This window comes from Euprymna scolopes, chromosome 7 (assembly GCF_053919585.1).
Source record: "Euprymna scolopes isolate OS-2025 chromosome 7, ASM5391958v1, whole genome shotgun sequence".
Classification (NCBI taxonomy): Eukaryota; Metazoa; Mollusca; class Cephalopoda; order Sepiida; family Sepiolidae; genus Euprymna; species Euprymna scolopes.
In genome coordinates, this window is record NC_136488.1 from 920,752 (window position 1) to 947,597 (window position 26,846).

General features: G+C 34.2%; 1 long non-coding RNA gene across 1 annotated transcript in view; it reads left to right on the forward strand.

Moving 5' to 3' along the window:
• Positions 1-26,846, forward strand: part of LOC145279589 (uncharacterized) — a 511,586-nt gene that overhangs the window by 143,386 nt on the left and 341,354 nt on the right. The window contains exon 2 of the long non-coding RNA XR_013868404.1: positions 3,439-3,505. This is a non-coding gene — a long non-coding RNA (uncharacterized LOC145279589). The remainder of the gene's footprint in view (positions 1-3,438; positions 3,506-26,846) is intronic.

The window sequence follows — 26,846 nt, forward strand, 5'->3', positions numbered from 1 at the left end:
GATTGGAACTCAGACGAGCACATGCGATGAAAATAATAAAAAAGTTTAGATTCTCTCATTAAAATATCAGTTGAAGTAAACCTGGCATGTCATTTTAAACAAAGAAACCTGGCATGTCATTTTAATACTGATTTATAAAATCGAAGTATTTTTTTATTTCTTTTTACTATTCATTTACTTTAATCATGATTAAAGACTTTTAAAATAATTGTAACTTTTAAAATTTTTGTTCGTATGAGTGTTAGTCCAAAAGTAAAGCCTCCTATTTTTTTTAAACTCAAGATGTGTAAGAGTTACGAAGAGGTGCCATTAATGGTGAATTTGTGTTTAACTATTGTATTTTCTTATATATTTTAATTCATTATAATTAATTTTCAAGATCTTAATGTAAAGCTTCTTTCCTGCAGTCTTGAGACTTCTATCTTCTATCTCAATCAGAATTGCCATAAGTGACAATTCAGTTATTTAGATAGAAAATATTCATATATTATGCATGTGCATTTATCATTTATTGGTACATGGTTTAATATGTGCGAGCTGAGAGTACTTACTTCTGTAGAAGTTCCTGGTGTAGAATCGGCAACTCTACAAAATTGACCGTATCTCCCCACATTCTCATGATGTATTAATAAAAAAAAAAATGTTAGCCATGAAATGTTACGGCTCATATGATAAGTCTTAGTTCAGATCATTATCATCATGAAATAACCAAGTGAAGCACACAGACGGCAAAAAATGAAAGAACACGACAACTAAGGGTTTGTATATATATATATATATATATATATATATATATATATATATATATATATATATATATAATTCTTTTATTACACAGAAGGGTTCAATCTTCCCAAAAGAATCTTCATACAATACTCAACGGGCCAAAGAAGAGTTGAACACAAGAAGTTAGTAAATAAAATATCTCTCTCTTTTTTTTTATTACAAGAAAGGATTATTCCAATCCAAATATAAGAAACATATTTTAACATCAATATCATATGAAATTAGTTGGCTGTCCAGTAGGGATGGAAAAGGTCTGGGTGAGGGATGGGAATAACAAATACAAAATACTTAGCTGATGGAAACATACGATATCCAGATAAAATAAAATGTCCAAAAGAAATAATCATCTAATTCCGAAGATTCCTGGAATTTCAATATGTGATAATATAATCCAATCTTTGGCTCACATCCCCTTCGGCAGGATAAACATCATCTCTTTCTCCAGTAAATATTTCTCTTGGCTTCCTATAATGAGCGGTTCTTAATGACATAGCAGAAGATCAGTTCCATTTCTCCCTTCAGTGGGATACACATGGTTCTTCTCTCCAGTAAATAATTCCATAGTCTTCCTACAACAAGCGGTTCCTTGTGACATAGCGGAAGATTAATTTTATTTATGTGAAATAGACACATTCTTTGTGTCTCAATACAACATAATGTATCCTCTTTTTTCATCTTGTGCCATACAATGACAGCTCTTTTTCATTCCTGTCCAACGCAGTTGCATCTGCATTCAGTTCACTCTTTTCTGCTACATGTGAAAGTTTGTGGGTGGTCTCTCTCCTTTCTGTCATAGTCTTTCTATTTATACATATGCCTTTATATATATCTCATCTTATAACCCAAGCGTTAGTTTTTGAAGGGTCTGCCCTTTTTTGCAGGGAAGTCTGTAGGCAGCCTTGCCTTTTCTGTCATAGGATTGTGCATAAACATATGTATCTCGGTTTGCATTCTAGTGTAGTTTTTAAAGGTCTGCCTTTTTCTATTACATAGGTAAATCTTTAAGCTGCCTCACTCTTTTCCGTGCAGTTAACTCTATGTGAGTTGAATTTAGGTGCAATTCTTCTTTAATCGTGGTGGATTCATATGTTGGTAAAATTCTGATTTCACACTAAAATTGATTTTCTTGATCTTCATTTTTGCTCACCTTTTTTTTAGGAGAGGGGATAGACACCTGTCGCAACATGCATTTAAACAAAATAAAACTGCATTTTATTTATCGCAAATTGAGTCAGGTGTTTTACAAAGAAATAAAACCTATTCTTTTCCTCTTCGTTTTTTTTTTTTTATCACTTGAGAGAATACCTAAAAACGGTCTTCAGTCTGTAGTGGAATGAGTCCGTAAGTAGATGATAACATTTAATTTTACAAAAAACTAAGCTTCTGTACTTTAAAAACTACAAAAAAAAACCTTCTCAACCACCAATTGTCATGACGAATAATACCCTACCTGAAATTCTAATATTCAAACTCCACGTCCTAACATTCACAGGTAAAATGACTTGCCAAGGCTGTTGCAAAGATGGGCTCCCTCTATAATGCTAGAAAACTACTACTACCAGAGAGCATCCTAAATCTTTACAATGCCACAATTTACCCAAGAATGAAGTATTGTTACCACGTCTGGACTGGTGCATCTATCATTAATTTCTCCCTCTTAGACGAGGTCGGTAAAAGAGTCTCAAATCTTATAAGTCCTGAACAATTGGCCAAAGTCCAGCCTCTGTCTCAGTGTAACAATGTTGCATCTCTGTGCCTGTTTTACAAGTACTTTAATAGAATGTGCTCCGATGAACTCATAGCACTTGTGCACCCTCAATATACATTTTTTTTAACAAAGAAGTTACCAGTTATCAAGGCCTAGAGGCCACTCGAGGATAAGGGTTAATAACAGTACAGTGATCAAGGGGGACATGTCGTAGACATTATTAGTAGTGGAAATTTGGTAACTTGGATTACTTAAGTGGATGACTCATCAAGAATTTGTTCATGTTGGACTTGAAGACAACCATATTGTAGTCAGTTGGAAAGCAGGAAAGTGGAACAGAATTCCACAGGCGTGCAGTTTAAAGAAAGAAGCTTTGTTCATGGAATCTACATTTAGGTTTAGGCACAGATAAAGAGTGGGGGAAATTATTGATAATGGCTTCAGCTAGACAAGTGTTTTTCATGAAAGTCAGGACAAGGGGGATCATAGACTGGAGTTCAGACGAGCACTTGCCATGAAAATAACGATAAAGCAGAGAGACTTGCAACGTCTCTTCTATGGGAAAGAGGTTGCAGGGAAGAGAAAAGGGCATCTCCATTAGGCTACAAAGTCTATTTTGAACTCTGTCAAGGCAGGATAAGCTGCTTGTGGCAGCTCCTGCCCAGATGTGGCATTCATGACTCCATCCTTGGGCATACTTGGCTCTTATACAGGTAGAGAATTGCATCAGCAATGAGATATCTACTGGAGCGATAGAACGATCCAACCATTTTCCCAGCAGCCCTAGCAACAAACAGCAAAACCCCACCCCTTTACTGTTGAGGTCCCTAGATAAAAGAGTATAAAAAAAATTGCTACTTTTAAATGTTAATGTGATATTAGTCACAATATGTACCTCATCAAAAAAACTTAACACTGGTAATTTCACTTTATCTTTTTTCCAGAACTTCCAGACGCTTATTGTGAAATTTACTGTCATGACTCAAATCCTCTTTCAGTGAACTTTTAAAGGTAAGATTCGTATTTTTTATTATTAGTTTCCACTATTTCTTCAATAGACTTTTATAAAACCCTTTTTCTGAAATAAAAACAATTTTTTTTAAATGTTTAAAATTTTCCAAATTTAATTTAATTACTTCTGCCACAGCAATTTTTGTATTAATAAGTATCAATTCCTTTTATTTATTTTTTTATAATTTTCTTGAATTCTACTTGAAATATTTTATATTTATTTTAAATGTACCTAAAGGAAAAAAATATTGGCTCAAGAAAAAATTCACAAATTAATTTAATTGCAGTAATGGAATTAATTACTTATAAAAGGTAAATCCATTGGCAGTAGAATAATTCTGACATGATGGTTGTATTTGCCCATCATCCTATTTCTCTCTCTCTCTCTCTCTCTCTCTCTCTCTCTCTCTCTCTCTCTCTCTCAAATAGAGAATGCAGCACAGTTCAAGCCTCACTTTATTTTTTAGAATCATTTTAGAAGCTGTTTTCTTTTGTTTTATGTTAGAAAGTTTATTTATAACTTAAATTTACAATAGTAAATATCCAAAAAAAATGTAATTTGTATAAATTTGAGGAGTTTTGCATATTTATTTATGAAACCATATATAAATATATTTATAAATATGCATTTCTCCATTTACCCCCTACTCCCATACAAAAAATTCATAGCAATCATAAAATGACGAAAAAAAACAAGGTCAAAAAGAAACTTTTTATTGTTAAGGACTTAAGATTTCATATAAGAATAGTATTATATATTCATATCACCAAAATAAATAAAAATCAAATTTTTTCAAAAATAAGAAATTTTGACGTTAATTTGTATTACAAAAAATAATGAACAAAAACACCAGAAGCATCATCAGTGGGAATACTGTTGATTCATTGAGTCAATCAGTTTGTTTATGCAAAGAGCTGTTTCTGACAGTGCTACTCTCATATCATCAGCCTTCAGGCGGTTTTTGGCCTTTGTCTTTATTGCTACTAAACTTGAGAACACTCATTCGCATAAGACACTGAGGCTTCTCCACAACATCCACAATAACGAAGTCAAAGCCATACTGGACATATGAATGCAGGTATGTAAGTTTCTAAGGCATGACACAATCTGAAAAGAAATCATTATTTTAAAATTGCAGCAACATGTCCTCAATTAAAATTATTAGATACTTCAATTATTTACCACCGACTATATATTTTTTTACTTCCTAGGTGTAAATTTACCTCTGATTGAGAACCTCTGATCTAGATGATTGTGGCCTTGCAAAAGTCCACTGGAGATAAGTGCATGGTCCCTTTCCATATTATACGACTTATGACAGAGCATTCGTTCTTGGCACTACCTTAGAGTTAGGGCTCTTGTACTATCAGTCGAAAACAGCAGTCAACTCTCAAACATGTAAACCATTCTTTAGACCATCTATTTGGTTTTAAAAAGATGATATATAAAAATATCACAAGACAGATTGAAAAAGCATACTCAAGTTTATTTAATGAGTTGATAAATGTTACATGACATTAACCACTAAATGTATAATATAATATTTTTATATGAAGAGAGGATTATTGAATAAATTTAAAAATGTAAGACATATTTTTGATTTTGCTTGATCATGAATCACTTTGTATTGAATTACAAAAGTTTTCTCACTGAACGTCTGATTAGAACATCACAGGAGATGTTCTAATGTTCTAAAACTTTTTACTGTCTACTCGTTTAGCACCTGTTTCTCCCAAAAAGCCCACATAAAGTTGTCTTGTGCTCATTGCTAATCTTTAGTGAACTATTCCAAATGAATCCTGTGAAGGAAATCAAATATAACTAAAAATAGACCACATGTATTTCCTATAGCATTAATTCGAATTATATTATCACTAGTGTTGGGATGATTCATTGGAATCAGAAAAATCAAAACTTTTGGGACATTAAATTTGAAAATATTTTAACCTAATGTCCGATTCTAAAAATTATTAAATTTTTTAAAACTTAATTTTCCATTCGTTTTAATTGGATCATTCAAATTACTGTTTTCATCTTGAATGTTACTTTCATGTTTCAATCGACAAAAGATCCGACCATCTTCATTAACGAAAACATTGTGAAAATAACATTCAAGATGAGAATAGTAATCTGAATATCCCAAATTATATGAATAATCAATCATCATCTCGAAAATTCAGAAACATCAATTTTCCATTGTTGGTACGAATGATAAAACGACAAATACTTTGTGATGCCTCTGTTCAATCTCAAGAGACAATGGATACCCCCCTTATAAGATTAGCTGCACACGTGAATCGTGAGGCAAGGGTTGCACAATCTCCAACCAAACCTTTCTTGAATCGGCACTGCTTGGGTCCAGTGGCAAGAAGAGATCCAGGATGATTGAAAACTGCTGTGATAAATGGAGAGTACATACAGCACCTTGAATTCTCAAATGGTCACCCAATTTAGTACAGATCAGACTAAACGTTGCTTAACTTCAGTGATTTGATGGGAACAGGTGTATCAACATAATTAGATAAATCATGGTTTGGTTTTGCAAACAAAGATCCAGGAAGGGGATGTCCACATTTTCTGCAGACATGCTCGTAGCTGACAAGTCCAATGCAGGATAAGCAGATGTTCCCACAACAGCTGCAGATTCGGGTCTGGTCTGGGTTTGGGGTTGAGGCTAGTTGACGCTCCTTCCTCCTACGTCTTCTGTCCTCCAAACAAGTCCATCAAGTGTTCTCGAAGGAGAAGACTGCTTAATGGATAGTGTGTTGCTAAACACCTTGGCTGACTGCAAGGGTTGACCATTGGTGATAGTCAATGTGACAGGCACCAAGGGATTTTTTCAGGTACTTTGTACCATTTCTTTGGTGCTTCTTTGTGGTGTGGCTAGTGGAAAGTCTGTAATACAAGGTCATTTTGGGGAGGCGGTGGTCTTCCATTCTGAAGATGTGGCGAACCCATCATAGTTGTTTTGCAGTAGCATGCTGCTGATTAGATAAATACTTGTGCTAACATTAACATTAAACATTAATTAACTAACATTAAAACTAAAATCTATAGATCATAATAACATCAAAATACAATGTAAATGCATTTTATTTTTGTAAACAAAAACAACAAATAAGCAATAATAGGTAACCTTTAAAAGAATACATTTAATTTAGAAGTGTTCACGAAATTGTTTAAAAACGAAATAAAACATTTTTGTCAAGAAAAATACTGACAAACATCATTAATAATTAAATTAAAAAATATGTATTCTTTTAATTTTTATATATTGTTAACTTTTGTCCAATCCTTAAGCAAATCTTACAAGAGGTGACTTAAAAGTGTGATAAAAAGAACAAAAAACTTTAGAGTTAAATATTTTCACAGTTGTGTGTGAGAACAAACTTTGGCATCAGTTCCTCTTTGATTTTCGGTTGCCATATAAAAAACGATTTCTAAAAATATAAAATTCTAGATAGAAGGTAATAAAACCAAAGAATGATAAAAATGATTCTTGGTTATCAATATTATTGAAACTGTTTGCCACTTTAGTTGTTACGTGTTCCTTTCATTGACAAGTGCACTTTTTTAGACTACAATTGAAAATTTGCCAACATAAAAATGTAAGCATTTAAACCGATATTTTAATGTAAAATTTTTGTCTTCTTTGTAGAAGGTAGATTTTTTTTATTATATAAGAACATATGATGTTTCTTAATTTTGTAGATGAGAATTGATAATTTGTTTTATTTGGATTAATGTTTACATCTTGAGTGTACATTTTTCGTAATGTTTCGGCAGATGTAACTTCTGACTTTTAGTTGTAGTTTGTCGCATACAGATTCTTTCTGTTGAACTCTGGAAACTACACGGAATGTTAAATATAGCCCTTTATTTAATCCATGAGGGTAGCATTCTATAGTTTCAACAGCCAGGATCAAGTAGAAATCCTAATTCACAATTGTATTCTTAATATCACCTGCACTGAGGATTGAAACTTCAACCTCCAGAAGAGTATCACTTAGAACTGAATGTCCCCTAATACTTTACTCATTACACCATAGGTCCTTGTGGACAAGAACTTATAAGTATTATTATGGTGTGATTGTAGATTAACACTCTTGGCTAAATCACTTCCACCTCTAAGCAGAAATAAGATTTTACTTTTTTTAGGCGATTGCGTATGAACATCCTGAAAAACTTACCAGGAAGAAAACAAATAAAGATAAATTATTTTAGAATTTAGCGTGAATTTAAGTAAATTTAACATAAAATGAATTCCCATTTCACGGTTATTCTAGTTTTAGGGCACTTAAAATAAATGCTCTGGGATATATCTCTTCAACCACTGATTACACTAGTTGATAGCATCTGACCTAAGAGTCAGCCTTCTCTTAGACAGGGTCATAGAAAAGCCTCTAAATAAACAGATCCCATACAATCTACCAAGCTCCAACTCCTGTCCCATCACTGTAATGTTACATCCTTGTGTTTGTTTTACAAGTACCTTTATGGATTACATATTTTTATTTTTATTTTTTAAATCCTTTGAGATGAAATTTCATAAATTGTGTTTTCATACTTTTTACGTATTGTTATCCTCACCTTCATAGTCGTCATTGTTGTTGTAACACATTTCTGCCAACTTATCCTTTACGGTTCCTAATGAGCATTGTCTAAAGATAGCGATTTCAATCTTACCCAAGCAGGTCAGCAGATTAGTTGGCCTAAACATGGTGAGACAACAACTATGGAAGGCAGTAATTACTAGGGATACAGTTACAAGACTCAGCATTTCTATTCCCGTTGCGGTTAATTATCGGATGAAGGCCAGGTGATGAGTTTGTCGAAACTTAGTGAAACAACAACAACTATGAAGATGAGGATAACAGTCTGCCAACGAATGAATATACCTTGATGGATTTTGCTACAATGAACTTGCTGCACTGGTTACCCCTTGATGTAACCGATCTGACAATCAGCAAATTCCCAGCTCTTACCTGTAAAGGTAGCTTTCTACTCTAATAACATTTTTTTTAACTTGTGGTGCTTGCCTTTGGTATATCCGTCATGCTCATTATTTCTCAGATTCTAGCAATATACAGAAATTTAAATGTAATGTGACCAAACCTCTTGCTGCACAGTACTCAATTTAGGATTGCTCTTGTAGGTAAGGCCTCTATTTAATAGTAGCCCCTCACATCTCAGTGGAATTTGCCTTATTTGAGATCAATCAAGTAAAAAGAAAAAGCATGTATATAACAAAAAGTGATAAAATAAAGATCGAAATTATAAAAATGAATTATCTTTAAGATGATTAATGGGAAACAGAAATTTAATATCTGAAAATTTATTGGCAATAAACTAAATCGACCACACAATTAGATTTCTTTAGTGAACAAATTAACCAATGAAGTTCAAAATAGCACTAGTGTAGAAAATTGTAAAAATGAATTGAATGAAATTGAAAAGTAAAAATTAATTTTCGGATATTTTTTGGTACTTTATCAATTAATTTAGAAAACTGTGCAAATAAATAAGGCTTAAAAACTAAAATAACTTTACTGCATTCTGGGTAATGCCACAGAGGTACAGCTAAGTTTTTAATTAAAAAAAAAAAAAAAAATTTAACGTCATAGCGATTTTTTTTTTTTTTTTTTTTTTAAAGAGCTGAATTTAATTTCAGCTCTGATTAGTGCACATGTGCAATAACGTTGTTTGGGTTTAAAATAATATATGTTGTTAATGTTAAAAGCTACTCTATGAACTTTTACAACAGAATTTTGATAGTAAAAACTAATCTGAAAAATTTAAAGCCTTGTTGAAACTTTCTACTGATTATTCTCGGCACACTTAGCCTCTTTCATACCCCTGCCAGGTTGAGGAGGGATCGTAGGTATGTAATGTCAGCTGAGATCATACAGCACCAAATTTGTTAAAACTAAAATAGACATCACCTTATTTTATGTGATATTAGACACATATGTTCTTTTTAGAGGTAAAAAAAAAAAGAGGGCACGTAGTGTTAGAAAAGATGCAGCAAAATAAGTTAAGATTGACATACTTTTCTAATCTTTGTGAAGAAGATTGCATGAAATGTTGTTAAAACGCCAAAGAAAATAGGGAAACTGATAAAAAGGAAGGATAAAATATTTTCTAAGCTTAATAAAAATATCAAAGACTTCTATAGAAATCTCTTAAAATCAACATTTCTGATTTTGTGTCTATTTGATATATACGAATATATTCTAACGGGAAATAATTAAAATTTTCTTTTTTATCCCAGTTTCTTTTTCCTCATATAAATACAAAATAAGTGAATAATTTTCTTTTGATTGATATTTTTAATTCACCGGTTTAAAAGGGAAAAATAAACGTTTAAATGAATCTCTCATCATATTCGCTTTGGCATCCATGCTGACACGTGTTGGACAGTATTTACAAATTCACTTCCAACCTAATCTATCTCTGGCCATGTCTTTATTTATCCCTCTTTCTCTAAAGTTTATTCTTATTAATTCCTTACCTGTGAACTTATAATCTCCAGATTTAATCATCCTTTGATGTAATCAGATCTTTGTCTCTCATATATATATATATATATATATATATATATATATATATGTGTGTGTGTGTGTGTTTGGTAAAACATACTTTGTCAATTATATTTTACCCTTTGTGTATACCAACCCTTTTTGTTTAGAAGCTCAGTGTTAGTTGAATATAACAAGAGTATATGTAAAATACTTACAGTATAGCTACATTCCAAGTTCCAAATATTCATTTTTCTTACCAAACAACTCTTTCAGCATGTCAAAACTTTGGCATATTCTTTACTGATATGTTTTGTTACACAGAAACAATAAATTATTATTATGTCAATATCGAATCTTCATGTGTATACTCTTCAAAAATAGAATTTTTTTTTTGCCTAGCAAAAAATATGCATGATAATATAATGTCGGAAAAAATGAATTCCATAGAAGATCAAGCATCGCATATTTCTTTAAGTAGCTATTGACACTTAATACTAAGATTACTACTAAATGTGCGGTGCTGGATTTTTTATGGAATTCCTGTTTTCTGACATTATATTGTCAGGCATATTCTTGCATATTGTCATGCATATTTCTTGCTAAGCAAAAAAAATTCTATTTCTCTGAAGAATATATGCACAAAAAGATTCAATATTTACGTAATAATAATGTATTGTTTTTACATAACAAAACAAATCAGTAAAGAATGTGCCAAAATTTTAACATGCTGAAAGAGTTGTTTGGTAAGAAAAATAAATATTTGGAACTTGGAATGTAGCTATACAGTTATTTTACATATACTCTGTTGTTATATGTAGCTAACATTGAGCTTCTAAATAAAAGGGATGTGTATGCACAAGTGATGAAATATAATTGAAAAAGCATGTATATGAGAGACAAAGATCTGATTATCTCAGAGGACAATTAAATCTGGAGATTGTAAGGTAAGTTCACATGTGAGGAATTAATAAGAACAGACTTAAGAAAGAGGGATAAATAAAGACATGGACAAAGATAGATTTGATGAGTAAACTTCCAACAGCAAAAGATGTGCATTGGTATTGTACAAAACGGTGATCAAGGAAAAAAGTCCCCCTTTCAAAGAGTTCCGGCACTGTGAGCTGTAATTCTCCAAATATTACAGAACTATATATATATATATATATATATATATATATATATATATATATATATATAGTTAGAAGCCTTGACTGCCGTATAAACGGTCGGGTTTCAATCCTGGCTTGAGGTAGTTGCCTGTCTAGCCGCACTGATGAGCTGTGAAACAGCGAAACAGTACTGTATGTGGATGACTATAGTGCTCCTCACCTTGAGTTGAGCATATTGAGAAGTGAAAAACGAATTACCATTAGCATATAAGCGACGCTCTTTGTGTAAACAAATCGAGCGGAGGTATTTCGGACGATATCAAAACATCGTTAAACTCACTACTCGTTCAAGCAGCCGCCAATAGCGTAATGGTTAGAAGCCTTGACTGCCGTATAAACGGTCGGGTTTCAATCCTGGCTTGAGGTAGTTGCCTGTCTAGCCGCACTGATGAGCTGTGAAACAGCGAAACAGTACTGTATGTGGATGACTATATATATATATATATATATGAGGTGTTGCAGCAAAATCTAAAGCTAGAGCTATCATAGATTGATGCTGACATGGGCTGATGAACGGTCAAGAAGAACATTCGTTACTCCTTTTAAATCTCATCGTATGTTCATCACAAATATCACAGAATGGCAAGATGATGACGTTTTCAAGTATGGTTCTGCCACGATGCTAAGGTTTTTCCACTGATGAAAAGAATTAAGAATAGGTAGGACAGCAGGTGGATCTGCGAAGGCATCAAGTTTCCATCATAAAGCATAAAAAGTTTCTCTCCTGCATCATTTCCAGTGAGTGGGACATAATGCCTCTGTTTTTCTTTCCAACGGGTCTGAGAATCACTGTCAAGATCTATCAAGAGTGACAGAAGAATGTAGTAAAGATGTGGATAGACAAAATCGTCACCAGATGCTCCTGCATATTCCAAAACGATTTTGCTCCTGTAAACAAGGTTAAGACTATCCAAGTGTGGCTATTCTACAGTGTTCCTCATGACTAGTTGCCAGATTTGTGGCTACCCTTCTCATCCTACTCCTTGACTATTTCTTCTGGGACATGATCAGGACCAAAACTAACAAGCATGCCCACAACATAGTCAGCTCTCTGATGGCTGTCATCATTTAGGTATTGTCCCAAATGATCGTCAAAGTATGTGATTCATTTCACATCAACCTTAAGATGGTAGTTCTTATCAGCAGCATTTACATTGAAAAACGATGTAATATGTAACTAATATGATGATAATAATAATTATGATGATAATAATTATGATAATAAAATAATGTAGCATATTACTCTGTTGTTTAAAAAAAATTGTTGGGTCTCTGCATATACATTTTAGGTTTTTATTGCCCATTTTGTTTTCTTTTTGTCAAGTGTCGGATTTTGTTGTAACATGCTGTATATATCCGTTTGGTTGCAGGAAAGTTAGCAAGTAAAAACTGAGTGATGAATACGTTTCAAGAATTTAAGAGAAAAATAGAAAATCTATTTCTATAATGAAACTTTTTTTTATTTAATTTTCACTGATTCGGGCGTTATTTTATATGAATATAAGAATTGCCCGGTCGTAAAATATAAATATTACATTTTAATTCATACAGAAACCGTGACCTGTGCATGCGAGTATTATGTTTTTTCTAAACAATTAACTTTTTGTAAGCAGAAAAAGTACTCTAGCTGAGATCGAAACTAAAACCTAATAACAATGAGTCAAGTATGATAACCATAGGCCAGTTTGACACAATCTTTAAAAAGTGTTTTTAACTTACTTATTCTTAACATAATGAATCTGTCATATTCACACATGCGCATTCGTGAAACAGCAAACATAAAAATCTGACGACTCCCACGTACCAATTTTTCAATTTTGACTGCTTAGCAACCCTTTTTTTTCTTTTTTTTTCAGATGAAAACCAATTAAAAAGTTTTCCACATGTCTGAATATCCTATATACGAAATTTTAAGTTTGTAGATAAAAATTCGTTGAGTATATAGATTGAGAATTGTCCTCACACACACATAGATACACACACACATTCTCACTCTTATAGATATATAGATTAGTGCGAAGGATAATATTTTTCCTGTCATCTTTGAAAGAGAGTGTACACTCGTATAAGTTATATTTGCTAATGAAATTAAAACAATTTTTCTATTTGTACATTTCAATTCTACAGAAAGTCGAGGAGAATGATGTCATTAGCATTTTTTTGCTTGAAATAAGTGTGGGTGGCGATTTACAAATATAAAACGAATCTCTATGGAACAGATATGTATTTTTATCTGTTAACAGATTGTGAGACATAAAGGTAAGAATCTATTAGTATAAAACTGGAGATGGAAAGAAATATGATAACTGGCTCGACAGATGGTTGGACTGCTGTTGATAGTAATGAGTATCATAAAACAGATGGACAGATTATATTATCATCACGTGTGTGTGTGTGTGTGTGTGTGGTAATAATAACTAGCGGGAACTGTAGAAATTCCACAGGGGATTCATTCATATGTAATATATTGATGGTGGCATTCTGTAGATGTTCAGCATAAATGGAGACGCTCTGATATTATTGTAGGTCTTTTGTTAAATCTGAAAAAGATTTTATCTAAGCTAGAACAGCGTTTTTAAAGTAATATAAACTCTAATTAATTATTTCAACGATTAGACTGAACTTAAAACAAATTTTATAATGGAGCTAAATAAGGAATATCTGCCTTACTCACAACTAAAATGCTAGTTTTGTTTTGGTGTTTTAACTTCTCCCCCCTATTTTTGCTGATGAGAAAACTATTTAAAGGACAAAACTTTTGTCAAATTATTGTCAATATTAATAAAATAAGCATTGTTTCCGAAACGATCGTACAATCGAGTTAAGTTTGTTTGTTTTTTCCTTTTGGAACTAATTTTTAACTCACAATTAGGGATCGTTTTACTCAATATTAATAAAGCTCTAGGATACCTACACCTATTGAGCTTATTATATATCTACAGTACAATATGCATTGTTTTCTTTTAAAAGTATTAATACATTTACTAATACATGAAAATATACTCTGCTCTTTAGACTCCAGGTCTAATTCCCTCTAAAAAATACAATATATATATATATATATATATATATATATATATATATAGTATTGGATCTATGTATACATATGTATGTGTATATATATTAGGGGTGTATCGATTTATTGGCAGATAATCAGAGATCAGCTTATCAGCCATTTTACAAATTAATTGGTAATCGGCCAATTTGCTGATTAATCGGGTGATTAATTACTTTTCTCTTGCCTATTAAATTTAAATCATTTCATCACTGCCAAGAAACTCATCAGATAGCTTTGAAACATTTACATAGTAACTGCCAATTTAACTTAACAATTTAATCTAACTAAAGTGTCTCGCCACTATTATGGATTTTTGCCTTTATTAATTAAAATACAAAGTACAATTTCCAATTCTTAAATGAATATAATTAAACAATTAGATCAGAAAAAAGAAACTGCAAAGTACAAATTGTAATTCTTTAAGTGACTAACTATAAGCCAAGACTCTGCACCTGCTGCTGTTCAATTACTCTTCTATTCTTGCTGTCTGCCTCCTTTGCTCTCAGTCTCCTCAGTATTTAAAGTTGAATACTTTTAAGTTGTAGAAACATTAGTTTCTCTATTCTCAGGACACGGCCAGTTCCGCGTAGGTTCATACACATTACATGTACTAAAGATGAAGGTGGTGCACTTAAATATTTTGAGGCCAGGGATTTACTCCTTTTGAGTTTAGATTGTGATTTTTGTATTTCTGTTGTAGTTGCAGTCTCAAGGTTTAACTCTGCTTCTACCTGCTCTAAGTTTTGATTTGTTACTGTAGACTTATTCGAAGTTAATTCATCAAACAGGTTTGAAAGAGATAGTTTTACTTTTACTTTGATCTTCTTGACCCTCAACAAAGCTTGTAGAAATCTATCCTGTTGATTCTGCTTCATTATCATTAGTAGAAAGTAGATGTAGAATCCAATTCTTAGTGCTTTCCATGCCATTGTTTTAAAATTTGAATCTTGGATCTAGGAAAGTAGATACAAGTTTTTTATCATTTAGATGAGATGAAAATCTTGTTTCCATTGATTCATTGATGTTCAACAGTGGTAAGGATTCCACTAAAGTCAAAAATACCAGAATTAGATTGAATAGCTGTTGAAAGAAATAACCTCAAAACTAAAATTGTAGGTATTATACACGATGTGGTTGAAGTTCTGTGACTTGCTGGACAATTTTTTGAACAAGTCCCCATTGGTAAATTGTTAAGGCAGGAATCTTATAGCGTCCCAAATTATCTTATGAAAAAAAACAATGAACGAATCTCTTACTAAAAAATTCCGGTTTGTGCGAATCATTCTGTTTCACATACATGCGATGAAAAAGTCCTTTCTGATTAATATTTACCAGATCCAAAAAATATTCTGTTATTCTAAACAACAGCCAAGTTCGGTTGCTAATTTTAAAACTGGTAAACATTAATCAGAAGGAACTTTTTCTGAGCATTCAATGTAAAGCAGAACGGTCCTCACCAACCAGAAATAAATAATTTTAAACAATCACAGCGTTAACTTTAACAAAGCCAATACAAAAATAAAATAAAGATGTTAAAACAATAAAAAACAATAGTACTTATGCAGCGAACCTTCTGGAAACCCATTTTCTAAACATGTGGAGGAGAGGGTGTTTTTCTTTAATAAACACTAAAAAATAAGTGATTTGTGCCACAAGCATAGCAGAAGGACAACTGAAGTTTTTTTTCTCTGTATATGTTTTACTGGGGAAGGGGTTGAGGGAACCAAATCAACGAATGTAATCAATGCCAAGCAAAGAATTTAACAGAAGCGAAAAGAAATACCAATTGTATAAAAAAACACTTTATCATTGATACATGCAGCTCTCTCTTTTATTAAAATTAAATTGATATTGAACATGTACGTTTACTTAATTAAATCGCCACGATAAACAAAGTGAAAAACACTACATAAAATTATTACATTTCTTGAGGACACAATTTAAAAAGTACATTGTGTAAAGAGCTGACATTTGGATATAGCATTCTATAATATGTATTGATTAGACATACAATATTCCAGATCTGTAAAATCTATCCTTAAAATTTTTTTTTTTTTTAATTTTTAAGTGGTCTTAAATTTTTTATCAGTAGTGTAGATTTAAAAGTTTTGTTCTTTAGAAATTCTTAGTAAATGTTGAAATTCAAATTGCATAAATATATCTAAATGTCTTTTCTTAAATCTACATTTAATAAGAGACTATGAGCTTGAATTTCATTGCCGGTTTATGTATTAATAAACTTTGTTGCGGACATGTTGTTTTAAATTTCTTGATATAAAGATTAGTAACATTAATTCATCTCCCCTACTAACAAATTAACGTGACATTACTGTTAACTGCTTAATCATAAAATAATATAAAAGTCAATTAAATACATCTCCATGCATATTTATTAAAATGGCTGATTTCTTTCCAAATGAACTGAAATTTATATTTTCGTAATTAAATATTTTGCATAGTTTGTTTTTTTAAATACATTCTATGCTATTCTAGTATGTCGTCGCTTAGAGCAATGGATCTCTTATTTGCGTGTCGAAAGTTTCCGGTAATATCTACCATAATGATAAGGTGATGTGCATGCTCGAGTTTGCTATGAATATTCATAACACAAACCTTGGCTAATGTAGTCAAAAATCGATTGAGAATCGTGGCTTGCTGATTCTTTCGATCTTTCACAATAGAGATAGTATGCGTGCTCTTACCAACAGGATCGATGTACCTCAAGAAATCAACCCGTTACTAGTGAATATTAAAATCCTCAAATACATGCATCTATACTATCAGTGACATAGTTGAGCAGGATGCAGGCCTGGGTCTAAGAAGAATCATAGAGGATATAGTAAGTAACGAACGCTGTGTTGTAAAGTTATTCTAAAACACATTCAGATTCTAGATTATGTCCAGAGGAAATTATTACGAATATAAACTCTAAGTTTATGCATATATTTGTCAAAGTCCTTTCTGCAGAGTGGGAGATATCCAGTCATATCGAACTGGTTAGATATCAAAGAGTGTAGATTTACTTCACTTAGTTCTAGGTTATTTGGAGAGTTTTTAGGAGAAAAGGATTCGATGTCATCGATGCTGGTTTTAAGATGCAAGATGTTTGTGAACGCATGCCTCAAGGAAGTAGACAAATTGTTTGTTTTTTTGTTTGTTTTTGATGAACATTTGGTCTGGCCTTATTTTTGTTTTTCATGTCATATTTTTAAATTTTTGATAGAGTAGGATGAGCAAGTTAGGGGTTTGCTTAATACTAGTATGATCACACAAATTGATTATTAGTAGAGCCTTTATCTAGGGTGTTGCAGCCGCGAAAAGGCTTACCTGAGATAAGTGCAGATCTCTTTCCATGCATGATGCAGTACTACAGTGACCCTGACATTATACAATTGTTGATAGAGAAATTACTCTTAGTGCTACCTAAGAATTAGGGCTCCTGCACTACCAGTTTGAAATAACAATTAAATAAGCTGTCAAACTTGTCAGACCATGAGCGGTTCAAAAAGGTTATCTGCATCTAAATCTATTATTTGTTTCCAGAATAAAATCTTTCATATATTTTACAGCTCTGTTTCATTCACAGGAAACAATCAATATTAGTTTGTTAACAATCGATATTTCCTTCCATGAACTAATCAGAAAAAACAAAAAATTTTCAAAGAGAAAAATGCATGAGGATGTAATATGTAAAATTCAAGAACATGATGAATCTACAGAAGGAAATATTCAATTTTTGCATACAAATATTTATTGTTCCCTATGAAGAAACAGATGTGTAAAATGTACCAAAGTTGTTTTAATTTGATAATGATTGATAAGATAAATATAACATTGGACTTTGGAATATAGTAAGATTTTTATTTATGTATATATGCGCTGTTGCTATAGTGACAAACATAGAACTTCTGATTTAAAAATGAGTGGAATATACAAAGAGTAGAAAATGTTTGTAAAAGTGAACATTTTCACAAAACCTATATATATATATTATGCGTAGATCATCGTATAACGATTTGATCACTGTCTGTCTGACGTAATGAACATTTAAATTAAAATGTTTAAAATTCAACGCTATTTCATACGGTTAATAGTAGCCGAATGGATACGGCCTCCGCTAATCGAGCCAGAGATGTCTCGTGTCGCGGGGTTCGAATCGTTCGACTGGTAGTAATCGTGACACCCTGCACTGAAGAATCCCGAAAGGATGAAACACTAGTGTCTGTAGGTATTTAATTATTATAGTAAAAAAAAATAATTATGACAGCCCCTTTAAGAAATTCATTTCTTATCGTTGAGCACTTTCCGTTGAATTAAATGTCGGTCAATTTAGCTCTTATGCGTAGATCATCGTATAACGATTTGATCACTGTCTGTCTGACGTAATGAACATTTAAATTAAAATGTTTAAAATTCAACGCTATTTCATACGGTTAATAGTAGCCGAATGGATACGGCCTCCGCTAATCGAGCCAGAGATGTCTCGTGTCGCGGGGTTCGAATCGTTCGACTGGTAGTAATCGTGACACCCTGCACTGAAGAATCCCGGAAGGATGAAACACTAGTGTCTGTAGGTATTTAATTATTATAGTAAAAAAAAAATAATTATATATATATATATATATATATATATATATATATATATAATTTTATGCATAAATTTTCAGTATTTATTTTAACAGTGCTCAATATATAGAGCTAGGTAGTAAGTTATGAAAATATGTATGTCAATTACAATTACTACACAGAATATTCCACATGTCATCCTTGTGGCATAAGCCTGATGAATTCTCACGAGGATGAAATGCAGAATATTCTGTGTAGCTTAATTGCCATATATGGTTTTATAACTTACTATATATAATTATATATAAATTAAATAGATTCAAATGTATTGAACTATTATATTTAATTTAAATTTCATTCTATGCCTGAAACAATTCAGTAGTGGAAACAATAAATCTAAAACATCCCAAAAACTCCAAACGCCACATAAAAAAAAAACACTTTTAACAAAAAGAAATCCAATTTATTTTAAGATAACATTCTAGAAAATGGTAGTTTTTCTTTTCAAAACAATTTAAATTAAAAAAAAAATTCTCAGTTTTTACAATTTTCTTTGCGCAAGAACTGGGGAATGAGGAGTATTAAATTTAGCTGACGCACAAATGAAATTAGTGATCGATAGAATGCGACGATGGGCAAAATGTTGCACCAATCTTACTGGCTTTGAGAACCCAATTAGATTTTTTTTTTATCAGAATTTGATATCCTGTGTTTGATAATTGACCAGTGAAAAAAAAATGTGTATGTGTGTGTATGTAAGAGGAGATTAAACTTATTTGGGCAGTTGCTGAGGAAATTATATTTTAACTAATGAGTTACTGCTTATCAAGACCTAAAGGCAACTCAAGGAGAATGGTTAATGTGTTTGTCTGGAAAATTGGTACAATGATTGAAGTTGGGCAAAGTTGGATTATTTAAGAGGATGGCTCAACAAAAATTGGCTTACATTGGACTTGAAAAATTGTTGCTGTCAATGTGTTTCCTGCAGACAGATACTTTTAGATGGAAGCATTGCAACACATAAAAACGTATATTAGGATCTTTATTAGAAGTATCCCTACCATATGGAAATTCGTTTCTGATGTAGGCACAGATTCTGTTCTGTAAGCATCTCACTGTTGGAGGTGGAGATTGAAGTCACGATTGAATAACTTGTGATGATGAAGTCATGAAACTGATGGGGCAATACCAGCTTCTCACAGAAACAATAAGTTTAGTTTGATCTACTTTAAATGGTTTTCAACCTCTGGAAGTTTGGAGAATGTAGCTTTCGAAAAGGTGTGATAGTAGGGATCTACTTCAGAAATTGGGATTCTAGATTTGTTTTGATTTGTGACTTATCATGTGGCCATTGGAAGATTTGTGGAAGTGATCAGAAGAGAAGTTTTGAGCAGAACGCAAAGAGAATGGATTAAAAAAAACCTATATCATTGTAAAGCATTGGAAAAAGAAAAGCCATAACAGTTTCCATAAATATGGTATCAAGAGGCTTCACCAGAAATTAGTGTATGGTCCAGACTTTATTCACGAAACAGTAATACAGCAGGCTGGTATTTTAAACCTACGAATATGATAGCCTCTGTGGGTATTAGTCCAGGAACTCAAACCTTAAAGTAACAGACATATATTAGCCGAGGTAAAACGTTTGCCTCCAGAATCCTTATTAGTGACTTGGCAACAAGATTAGAATTAGGGAATTAATTACACACGTTATCTTCAGCTAAATTGCTCTCCCAGGTGACAGCGTTTGCTTCCTCTTTTATCAGCGTTTGCTTCCACTTTTATCTCTAGAAAAAGAGAACTGGATGATGAATTAGGAAAAACGAGAGTTATAGAGCTGCTTTTAGAAAGTTAAGTTAGTTTTGGTCTTCAAAGCGAGAGAACAACAGTATTTTGCAAGACTCTTCCTCCCCTCTAAGATAAAGAGGCAAGGAGAACTTGGTGACATGTTTCTGAAATACTGTTTCGAAGGTTAATAAACTCAATTGTATCAAAGAAACACAGAAGACTCAGTGTGTTCTATCATTGTGTGCATGGCTACTCTACCGAGATGTAAAAGACGGCACCAATCTTTTTTTTCTTTTCTTTTTTTTTTTTTTTTAGAGAGGACTTTTTATCATATTTTAAAAAATTTCGTTTTAGAAAAGTAGATACTCAAATTTCTGGTATATTGGAATGAGATGAAACTTTGAAATATTTTTAGTGTTTTCTAAATAAATCTACATTGCAAAAACGAGAATTTTGTTTTTTCATGAAAATCTGACCATACCAACTGGGGACTCCTAAAACTTTTTGGTGATTTAAAACAAATTTCCAAAGGTCATTTCGTCAGCATCAGATAAGGCCAAACTATTTACCATGAACTTTGCAGCTAATTCTACCCTATGCGACGAAGGCCATCAACTCCCCATATTTCCTCCTATAACAGACAACACGCTATGCAACATACAAATATCTGTGGGTGAGGTCGCCAAGCTAATCAAAAACCTTGATTCCAATAAAGCAACTGGCCCAGACGGCATTCCAATTATAGTGTTGAAAAAGCTTCAACCAGAACTTGCCCCCATACTTACAAAACTGTTTAAGCGTTGCCTTAAGGAGAAGTGCTTCCCAATACCCCGGCAAACCTCATCAGTATGCCCTGTATTTAAGAATTCAGGTGATAAGTCATCTTCCTCTCAGTACAGACCAATAAGTCTCCTGTGTGTCATGAGTAAGTTGCTGGAATCCATATTAAATAGAGAAGTATATATTCGGAACACCCTCCCCTTGACTAGAGAAACTAAACTAGAATCGGAAGATTAAGCCTTTATGTGCTTTAGACTTTTTTTTTTTTTTTTTTTACACAGGCATCACCACATTATCAAGGCCAAGAGGCCACAAGGATAAGGATTAAAGAGTGTACAGTAGAAATTGGACAATATAGTAATCATTAGTAATGAAAATTTGGTAAATTTGATAACTTATATGGAACGGTTCATCAAGAACTTATTTACGTTAGACTTGAACACAACCATATTGTAGTCAGCCGGAAAGCAGGAAAACCGAAGACAATTCCACAGGCGTGCAGTTCTAAGAAAGAAGCTTTGTTCATGGAATCTACGTTTAGGTTTAGGCACAGATAAAGAGTGGGGGGAATTGTTGATAGTGTTTACAGCTAGACGAGTGTTTCTTGTGAAAGTTTGGCGAGGGGGGACCATAGATTGAAGTTCAGTCGAACACTTTCCATGAAAATAACGATACATCAGAGACAAACTCGCAACATCTCTTCTGTGAGATAGAGGTTGCAAGGAAGAGAAAAGGACATCTCCTACGAAGCTACAAAGTCTATTTTGAACTCTATCAAGGCAGGCCAAGTCCTTTCTAGCAGCTCCTGCCCAGATATGGCAACAGTATTCCATCCTTGGACGTACCTGGCTCTTATATAGATAGAGAATAGCATCAGCAGTGAGATATCTACCGGATCGATAGAAAGATCCCACCATTTTTCCAGCGGCCTTGGCAACAGATTTGATGTACGTGTTCCATTTAAGATCAGGAGTAATGGTCAAGCCCAGAAGCTTGTCAAAACTTGAGGCCTCCTGAAGACGAGAGCCATTCATTTCAATTGATGCCAGATGTGGATCAGAATGTTGATGATGTAAAGAGAGAAGCTTGGTTTTAGATGCATTAAAAGTAACCAGCCACTCCTTACCCCATTGTACTACGTGCTCAAGATCAGAGGAGAGAGAATTGGAGAGAACTTGGTCGTTTACTGTCTTAGATGTGCTACCATAAATGGTAGTGTCGTCAGCATAAATGTCTACAAATGATGTAAGGATGTGATTTGGAAGATCATTAATGTAGACTTAACATGCAACATAACATTAGCTACTTGGTAAACAGCAAAACAAAATAAAATAAATATAATAAGCAAAAGTTCAGCTAGAATTCGTCACTGTCAACTTTCTCTCTCATCTTCCAACACATGTTCTGCCAACCACCTCTGCCAACAGGCATTCTATTAATTAAAACTGACCCCATTCCATTTGCATACGTGTGCAGTGGGAGATGAGATCTCGTGAGATTCCATAAGACTACACCTTATAAATCCATGGCTGCCATCTTTAATTTCTCTCGAATCCTCTTCTTTGATTATTACATTCAACTCTACACTCTCCCCTGGTTTCCAGACCACACTTGTGGCATGGTGGATGTGGTCGTTTGTTGCAGGCACTCCTACAAAGGTGGATTGGCTGGACTGCTTCATCTTCATTGGAGCTCTCAGAAGAGGAGTCGGAACCATTGGCATCAGCATTAGGGCCTACAGTCATACCATCAGGCTGGATTTCTTCATCGGAGCTCTCAGAATAGGTGCTGGAACTATTGGCATCAGTGTTGGGGTTCGCAGTTGTACCATCACGAGGAATAGGTCAGATCCACAGGTCATCGTTGGATGGTTCACCATTACTGCTACTCACCAACTGGTTTGTATTTAGGACAGGCTGGATATCCTTCACATGATGTGGGGTATCACCGACTAGCACGGCTTGCTCACTGATGATGCCAGTGATTCGCTCTCTTTGAAAGCTTGTTGGCGCATCGATTATTGGGAGGCTTCACCCAGACAGTGTCCCCTAACTCATATGGCCCTCGGGTTTCCTGCCAATCAGGTAGACGGGTGTCAGTGTTCTTGATGCACACTCGATAGCAATGGCTTGCATTGGTGGGTGCGCTTGCAACAGTCATGCCATCCTTTGGTGTTGAATTATATCTATAGACCGCCTCTGCGATCGTGCATTGTTGTCTTGCCACAATCTTCTTCACGCTTCGATGGCACCACTCTGCTATGCTGTTGCCACTCTGTACATATGCACATCTGTGTCTGAGCTGGATCCCCCCACTTGTCTACAAAACGTCTGAACTCTCCACTGCAGAAGGCCGTGTCATTGTCTGTGAGGATCTCTTCAGGCGGCCCCCTTTCATAAAATATGGACTCCTATTCATAGATGACAATGGAGGAATCCTGTCTTATTAATGGGTGCCAGATTATGAACCTTGTTGGTCCACAATCGAGCAGGGTGAGGGACTGCTGGCTGCCATAGTGGGTTATGTCTATACCCAGGCAGCTCCAAGTCGCATCTACTCCCAGCTGACCTTTTTTCCATCTGGCCAGGGCGGAGTCGATTGACTGGCATGTTTGGCATTCCTTGACTACCGCTTTCACTGCACTTTTAGACACCAACGGATTGGACAACTGCACAAAATAACATGTCCGTCTCACTCCGGGATGCCCACTGAGGTGGTGTATCTTCCTGATTTCATTCGCCACCTCAATAGAGGCGGCACATAATAGTACTGGCTCGGCTTTCTTCATGGTGTCATACCATCTCTGTGGCACCCGAGTGAGCCTATCCGCAAGATTGCAATTTGAAGTGACTAGTAACGCATTCACAGACAGGTTGTACTCTGTTACCAGCTTTTTTACAGTCTCCAACCTCCATCTGATCAGCATCTCACTGGCTGCCTTAGTGCGCACCCTAGTCTTGCCTGTCAATGTGTCTGATATCCAGTGGTACACGCATAGCGAATCTGTGTGTATGCATAATTTTCTGACTTTCCACTGGAGTGCCAGGTTGATTCCTTTTATCACTGCATCGAGCTCTGCCAGGTTGAGATGAACAGCGTCATTCGCCTATCGCAACCAGCAGGCATCCTCAATCACAGCCCCATTCTTTTCCAACAGCACACCAATTGCCAAAGAGCTCGCATCCACCCACACATTCAGTTTGTCTCCCTGCACACACCAGTCTCCTTTGGTGGGGTCATCCTGCTTTACCCTTGCAATGGTCTCCTTCACCATGCAAACGAACAGATTGTCGGCTGTTTCATCATCCCAGCCTTTGGTGACTGCGCTTGTCCTCCTTTTTATGATGCCTTGATCCTTTCATATCCTGTCTTTCCTCAGGACTAAGCTGTTGATATACCACGAAAGCCCCGCCGGACAGACGTAGAGGAACCATGTGTTCAATGCTCTTCACACTAGACAACAGGCAATGCAAGCACCAGGGTCGAGCCGTCGAATTCTTTATTAATTTAAGGTCGAACTTGTCCCCCATTATGCCAAAATAGCTTGCAGTTAAATGGGCTGGTAAACAGCAAAACAAAATAAAATAAATACAATAAGCAAAGGTTCAGCTAAAATTCGTCACTGTCAACTTTCTCTCTCAACTTCCAGCACATCTCCTGGCGACCACCTCTGCCAACAGGCATTCTATTAATTAAAACTGACTCCATTCCATTTGCATACGTGTGCAGTCGAAGATGAGATCTCGTGAGATTCCACGAGACTACACCTTATAAATGCATGGCTGCCATCTTTAATTTCTCTCTCTCTCTCAGATACCATGTGAAGGTAAGTTGTATAACCACACAATACACACACACACGGGCGCTTTCTTCTTTGATTATTACATTCAACTCTATAGCCATTAAAGTGTAGTATACTATACTGTATCTTTTCTGTCCAAGAACTTTTCTAGATCAAGAAAGCATGTTTAAATAACAATGTATTAATATATATTGGTTGAAGAAGTCCAAATATGAATTTAAAAAAGTTTATATGAAACACTAATATTAATTTTTTTTTAAGTTAAATCGTTCTTTTCTATTTCTCCCAAGCAAAAGTATAATTTTATTCTAATGAAATTTATATTTTGCCTTTTTTTTTCACTCCAAACAAGGCACATTGCCACTTTGACATAAAGGTCTACTATTTGGAACTAAATTTTCAGGGATACTATGTAGAGAGTTGTGCAGTGAGATGCCTGTTCATATTACACTTGAATTTCTGCATGCCAGTAAAGTCAAGGAAGCAGAGAACCGAGAGAAAATTCCAAAGTCTAGCAGTTTGATGGAAGAAGCTATTTGAGTAAAAAGCTTATAATTCTAATCAAATTAAGTACAGTTTTATTATGATATTAAAGTATATTTTTCTTTTCATAGAATTCCTATTTTTTTGATTAAAAATTATCTACTTATTACTATAGTTTTAAAAATTTTTATTATTCATATTCATTTTCAAATCACATTAAACAGAATTTAAATACAATATTTAATTTTTTAAACCTTGTTTTTTGTTATTTTGGTCCCTGATTTATTGGGGAGAGAACTATATTTTCAGTGGTGTCTGTGCGTCTGTTAATCCTGACGATTGCCAAATAACCATCCATTAGTTTTTCCTGAAATTGTGCCACAAATTGTATTTTATTACATAGATGTGCACAGTAAAAAAATTATTTTTGCAAAAATTCCCATTGCGTCTCCAGAGGCTCAAAAGAGGTAAAAAATGTCCCAAAATGACACGTTTTGCACCAATGGGCCCTGATAACGTCATGGGGAACAGCATGACAGTTATGCACCTTGGTGGAAGAACTAAATAATCATTCAATGTCAGGGCACAAAAGACGCTGAGCGGAACAATCATTAAGAGATCAACGAGCAGGTTCAACTAGTCTAATTGAGAAGCTACTGCGATTCGCCTGTAGACGTAGCTCACACAGGTGATATTATCTGAGCTATTGAAAAATTCAATATGACTCTAAATCAAACCAGAATTCCATACCGCATCGACCGCCACATGGGTAATCAAGTGTCGCTACTTGGTGTGCCGGCACTGACCACAGCTATCGACAAGTTTACTACAGCACCAAAACCTAGGCTATAGCAAAATGTAGACATACCATAAAAATATCCACCTTTAATGTACGGACACTTCAACCCACATCTCAAATATCAGAACTTGTTGCTTCATCCAAAGAACACAATATCAATATTGTGTGTATTCAAGAGCACCGTCTCTTCCACAACGACATGGACATAAAGGACCATGAAATTGGTAACAGCTGGACACTAGTATCAGCGTCAGCATGGAAAAATTCGACAAATAGTACCATTGGGGGAGTAGGACTTCTGCTTAGCCCTCGAGCATTGAAATCATTGAACAGTGCTGAGAAGATAACACAAAGGATAATTCTTGCTACCTTCA